This window comes from Triticum dicoccoides, chromosome 7A (genome assembly GCF_002162155.2).
Source record: "Triticum dicoccoides isolate Atlit2015 ecotype Zavitan chromosome 7A, WEW_v2.0, whole genome shotgun sequence".
Lineage (NCBI taxonomy): Eukaryota > Viridiplantae > Streptophyta > Magnoliopsida > Poales > Poaceae > Triticum > Triticum dicoccoides.
This window is the reverse complement of record NC_041392.1, coordinates 92984074-92990799: the sequence shown is the minus strand read 5'-3', so window position 1 is coordinate 92990799 and position 6726 is coordinate 92984074.

The window sequence follows — 6726 nt, the reverse complement described above, 5'->3', positions numbered from 1 at the left end:
ACTGGGGTTAACAGGGTTAATTAAAAGGTTAGGGGGGGGGGTCGGGCCCACTGGTCAGCGTCAGGGGGGGGTTAGTCAACGGTTATTAGCACTAAGCTAATCACCTGACGGGCCGGCCCCACCTGGCAGGACTCAGGCGACGGGGGCTCGTCGCCGGCGACCTCTGGACGCGGCGGAGTCCGTGCCACAGGCCACGGGGACGGCGTCTGAGAGCACCGGGGCGTAGCCCGGGCTCTCGCGCATCTGGTAGGGTAGGTGGAAGCAGCGGGGGAGGCCGGAGCTCGCCGGAGCGAAGCTCGGGGCGGCGGCCGGAGTTCGGGACAGCGCGGGCGTGGGGCTGCAGCTCGCGTTCGAGCGAACGGAGGGCACAGGCGGTAGCTACGAGGCAGCAGGAGCACAACGAGCTCTCTACGCGAGGCGGAGGTGCTCGGGGGCACGGAGCTCGCCGGCCATGGCGGACGGCGGCTTCGGGCGCTCGTGGGGCAGCGGCTACAGGGCACGCGCGAGAGAGAGAGGTGAGGGGAAAGGAAGAGAGGCTCACGGCGGTCACGCAGAGCAGCACAGCGGGGTCGGGGAAGAACCGGTGACGGCGAATCGACGGCGACGGACGGCGGAGCCCGAGGAGGAAGACGGTGGCGATGGCGGCTACACAGGGCGTCCGGAGGTTCGTGGCTCGGCGAGGAGGTGGAGGGGTTGTGGCGGAGCTCGGAAGCATGTCAGGGAGGCGAGGGGAGGCCGGTGGCCATGGCAACGGCGAGCGATGGCGACGGCTGCGCTCGGGTGCGCTCGGGGAAGAGAGAACCAGGGAGGAGGGAGAGCGAGAGGGAGGGGAAAAGGACCGGGGCGGCTGCGTGGCGACGTTCCGGACGTCCAGGCGTCGAGGGGGAGGACAGGCAGGCAGGTGCCGTGGCGGCACGGCAGTGCGCACGCGCCGGCCACACGCCCCTGGCCTCCTGGCGCGAGGAGGGGGACGACTGGCGCTAGCCAGTCGGCTGGGCCGGCCAGCTGGGCCGCACAGGGGAGGGGAGGCCCAGGTAAGTCCCTCCTTCCTTTTATTTCTGTTTTCTAATTTTTCTGACATTTGTTTTGATTTAATAATTATATTAAATCATTTAATTTTATTATGCCAATTTTTGCAGGAGCTGGATATATTATTCCAGAGCTCTTTTATAAATGGCATAATTTTTGGACCATATTTCATATATATAGAAATATATTTCCAATGCAAATATTTATCGAATTAATCCAAATGGCCAGAATAAAAGTCCATGAGCTCCTAAAAATATTGTTTTGATTTTTATCTCTGTCCAATATTTTCAGAGGGCAACATGAGCATTTTCTTGGACCCTTTTGGAGAAATTTTTATTTGGGTCATTTTCAAAAATGATTCTGAGGGTTCCACCAATCCTCATTTCAAATTTAAATGAAATTTAAATATGATGCACAAATGGCTAGCTAGCCTAGGTCATACCAGACTAGGGATGTGACAACTCGCCCCCACTTGAAAGAATCTCGTCTCGAGATTCAGGGGTCGACGGAAAGAAAGCGGGGTACTCCAGTCGAAGACGATCTTCTCGCTCCCAAGTAGCCTCTCTCTCGGAATGATGAGACCACTGAACTTTGAGAAACTTGATGTTCTGACGTCGGGTAACACGCTCTGCTTGATCAAGAATGCGAACCGGGTACTCTCGGTATGTGAGGTTATCTTGGAGATCAAGCGTTTCGTGGTCCACTCCGCGGGTAGGATCCGAGAAGCAACGCCTGAGTTGAGAGACGTGGAAGACATCATGAACTCGAGAAAGATGTGGGGGTAGTTCCAATTGGTAGGCAACCTCTCCTCGTTTAGCGAGAATGCGAAAGGGACCAATGTATCGAGGAGCCAACTTGCCCTTGATACCGAAACGATGGGTACCCTTCAAAGGAGTAACCCGAAGGTAAGCTTGGTCGCCAATTTCATAAGTCATATCCTTATGATGACGATCATACTGACTCTTTTGACGAGATTGGGCTGTTTTCAAATTCTCACGGATGATGCGAACTTGCTCTTCTGCCTCCTGGATCATATCCGGTCCAAAGAATTGTCTTTCACCGGTTTCTGACCAGTTCAAAGGTGTTCGACATCTTCGTCCATAGAGAACCTCAAAAGGAGCTTGCTTGAGGCTGGATTGGTAGCTATTGTTATAAGCAAACTCGGCGAAAGGAAGACATTTCTCCCAATCCATACCGAATGAGATAACGCAAGCTCTGAGCATGTCTTCGAGAATTTGATTGACCCGTTCCACCTGACCACTCGACTGAGGGTGGAAAGCGGTACTGAAGGAAAGATGGGTTCCCATGGCAGTTTGGAGACTCTCCCAGAAATGAGAAGTGAAAAGACTGCCACGGTCTGAATTGATCTCTAGTGGAACACCATGAAGTGACACTATTCGAGAAATGTATAAGTCAGCAAGCTGACTAGCAGTGATACTCTCTCGAACAGGAAGGAAGTGAGCCACTTTGGAGAGACGATCAACGACTACGAAGATAGCGTTATTCCCTCTCTTGGTCCTGGGAAAGCCGGTAATGAAGTCCATACCAACTTTATCCCATTTCCATTCAGGAATAGCTAAAGGCTGAAGGGTGCCAGCAGGTCTTTGATGCTCTGCCTTAACGCGACAACAAATGTCACATTTAGCAATGAACTCAGCGATTTCTCTCTTCATCCTAGTCCACCAGAACCTCTGGCGTAGATCCTGATACATCTTAGTACTACCGGGATGAATCGTGAGAGGAGATTCATGCGCCTCCTTAAGAATCAACTGCCGAAGATGTTGCTTCTTGGGAACCACCAAGCGATTCTCAAAGAGAACAACACCGCGATCATCCATAGAGAAACATCCACCAACTCCCTTCTTAATGTTTCTCTTGATCCGGGAAATTCCTGTGTCTTGCTTTTGAGCAGCGATAATCCGATCTTCAAGATCAGGTTTCGCCACCAGGGTAGAAAGGAATCCGCGAGGAGCTATGTGAAGGTTAAGCTTACAGAATTCCTCATGGAGAAGTGGTTGGCCTTGCTGCAACATGAGATTATTGCAATAGGATTTACGGCTCAGAGCATCAGCCATGACATTGGCTTTGCCTGGGGTGTAGGTAATCCCCAGATCATAATCTGTGATCAACTCCAACCAACGTCTTTGCCTAAGGTTCAGATCCGGTTGGGTGAAGATATACTTGAGACTCTGGTGATCGGTGTAGATCTCGCAACGTTTACCAAGGAGGTAATGTCGCCAAGTCTTGAGTGCATAGACTACGGCTGCAAGCTCTAGATCATGTGTAGGATAATTCTCCTCATGTGGATGCAACTGTCGAGATGCATAGGCAATCACATGACGATCCTGCATAAGAATGCAACCTAGTCCTTGTCGTGAGGCGTCGCAGTAGATAATAAAGTCTTTAGTGAAATCCGGTGGCACAAGTATGGGAGCAGAAGTCAGGCGTCTTTTCAGTTCCTGAAAACTGTACTCACACTGTGGGGACCACTCAAACTTTTTATCTTTCTTGAGAAGTTCCGTGAGGGGTTTGGCTACTTTGGAGAAGTTTTCAACAAAGCGGCGACAATAGCTGGCTAGACCAAGGAAACTCCTAACTTGTTTAACGGTCTCAGATGGAGTCCAATCGAGAACGACTTGAACTCTCTCGGGATTGACAGCAATGCCCTTACCAGAGATTACGTGGCCTAGGTAGGTCACTTCTGGCAACCAAAATTCACACTTGGAGAACTTGGCATAAAGGCGGTGTTCTCTGAGTTTTTCTAAAACAAGTCTAAGATGTTCGGCATGCTCTTCCTCGTTCTTCGAGTAAATAAGAATATCATCGAGGTAAACCACGACGAACTTATCTAAGTACTCCATGAAGATCGAGTTCATCAAGCGGGAGAATGTGGCTGGGGCGTTGGTTAGGCCAAAGGACATGACGGTGTACTCGTACTGGACATAACGAGTGACAAAAGCTGTCTTGGGAATGTCCCCGTTTCTAATCTTGATTTGATGGTAGCCTAACCTTAAATCCATCTTGGAGAAGACTGAGGATCCAGCGAGCTGATCATACAGGTCGTTGATCCTGGGAAGCAGATACTTGTTATTTATCGTGACCAAATTAACGGGACGATAATCTACAACCATCCGGTCCGTACCGTCTTTCTTCTTGACGAAGAGGACGGGGCAAGCCCAAGGAGAAGAGCTAGGACGGATGAAACCCTTTTGCAAGGACTCATCGAGTTGTTTCTTAAGCTCGGCTAATTCTAGGGGTGCCATCTTGTAAGGTCTCCAGGATATTGGAGCAGTTCCGGGGATAAGATCTATGACGAACTCTACATCTCTGTCAGGTGGAACACCTGGCAGTTCCTCTGGAAAGACATCCGGAAAGTCACGGACTACCGGGATATCTTCAAGGTCTGGAAGAGGGCTGGCATTAAGAGAATAGAGCTGACGCTTTGCAACTCTAGTGGAGACGGTGACTATCTTGCCAGATGGGTGTGTAAGTTGAACAGATCTTGTGTAACAATCAATCTTGGCATGATGAGCTGTCATCCAGTCCATACCCAAGATGATGTTAATATCTGAGGACTTGAGGGCTACAAGTGATGCAAGGAATACAAGTCTATCAACAAGAATTTCGTTACCATGGCTGATTCTGGTGGTCTGCCATCTAGACCCTGGGGTTTGGATTTCAAGCGGAGTTGGCATATCACAAAATGACATGTCGTGCAAACGAGCATAACCTTCAGAAATGAAGGAGTGAGATGCTCCAGTATCGAATAGAACTGATGCTGGGTGACAATTGACAAGGAGTGTGCTAAGAACGACATCTGGATCATCATGAGCGTCTTTAGCTGAGACGTGCTGCACACGTCCATGTTCGGTGGGGGCTGACTTGACACTGATCATCTTGCGTGATGGCTTAATACAGCCAACAGTCTTCTCGGGCTGGGGTGGAGCATAACTAGTCTGAGAGCAGTCACGTGCATAGTGTCCTGGCTTCCCGCATGTGAAGCAAGTCCCTGAGGTTGGACGTGGACCCGCACTGACAAACGGTTTACCAGTAGGCCTGGGTGGAACATACGACTGAGCTGGAGAAGGCACCACATAGGATGGCCTCGGTGTATAACCGGAAGGAAGAGCGGAGTTTGGAACCCAAATCCGGCGCTTCTGGGAACTAGAACCGGAGGAAGATCCCAAATCACGGGTGTGCTTACGAGACTCCTCGTAAGTAAGTTGAGCTGTCTCTGCATTGATGGCCTTGTTCACAAGGGCTTGGAATGTATCACAATGATGCAGGTGGAGATCACGACGCAACTTGGGGTTGAGACCCTTCCGGAACCTAGCTTGCTTCTTGGCGTCCGTGGACACTTCTTCTGTGGCATAGCGGGCAAGGTTCTCGAATTCTCTGCTATAAGCATCAACAGCCATCTTACTCTGGGTGAAAATACAGAACTCTTCTCTCTTGCGATCAATGAGGGCCTGGGGAATGTGATGCTCACGAAAAGACTCAGTGAAATCCTTCCAGGTAGGAATCTGGCCAACTGGAAGCATAGCCTCATAGTTCTGCCACCAAAGACTAGCAGGACCTTCTAGGTGATATGTGGCATAAGTGACCTTGTCATCTTCAGCTACGTTCGCAGAACGCAGCTTATGGGTGATGCTACGGAGCCAGTCATCTGCATCGAGGGGCTCGATGGAATGATGAAAAGTAGGTGGGTGCAAGCGGATAAAGTCATGAATGGTCACAGATCCCTTAAACTGATGTGCGGTATTCTCCTCGATACGTGCCAACAAGCGGTTAGACTCACGCTTGTTCCTCTCCATCTCTAGCATGAACTTTGTCAACGAAGACTGGTCGGGAGGATCCTCATCCCTACCATATCCATGGTTCTGGCTACGAGCAACGGAACTTCGCTTAGCCGATGACATCCTGAGAAACGAACCAAGGACGGAGTTAGCATCAACTATGGACTGTAGACTGTAGGACAAGGAGTTAGTATCACTCGAACTCCTGGGGCAATTCCGGCAGCATAACGGCGGTAAAATGCTCAGAATGAGACATCCTACTAAACATGGGGTGGTATCATACTTATCATCATCACTCAAGGTTCTGAGATAGTACTAACCAGACTACACCGGAAATACTCAAAACTGGGGTAAGACTCTGATCAACCAATCCTATGGGACTACGGAGTAGTAACACGTGATCCTGATAGACGGAAGAGAAAGCCTAGTTCCTTAACCCCGTAGGAAGGATAGGATGACTCAGATCAGAAGACCATGAGGTAAAGGAGTAAAAAGAGCCTTACGTTCCATCCCACAATCAATTCCCTTATATAACTAAAGAATTTCTAGACTCAACTTCGACCAGTTTGGCTTGGTAATCCTACAGGCAGTCAAGCTCTGATACCAAAGCTGTCAGGACCCCGACTCGATGCCACATCGATCTAGCATGTAACACCTCATATCGCTTTGCGGCCTCACGCACGGTATCCCCACGGGTGTCGTCTTACCTTTGCCCGGGACCGTTTGCACATTTTGGCACACGTATATGATGGTGTCGCTAGCATCCATATGATAAAGAGCCCGGGCTGACATGACTAGTCGTAAACCCAAAGTGGCACAGACTTACAGGGACAGGCATCCATGACCCAGCTTCGAACGTGTCGGTCATCAGCAAGTGGGTCCGGGCTGGAGCACTGGGCTA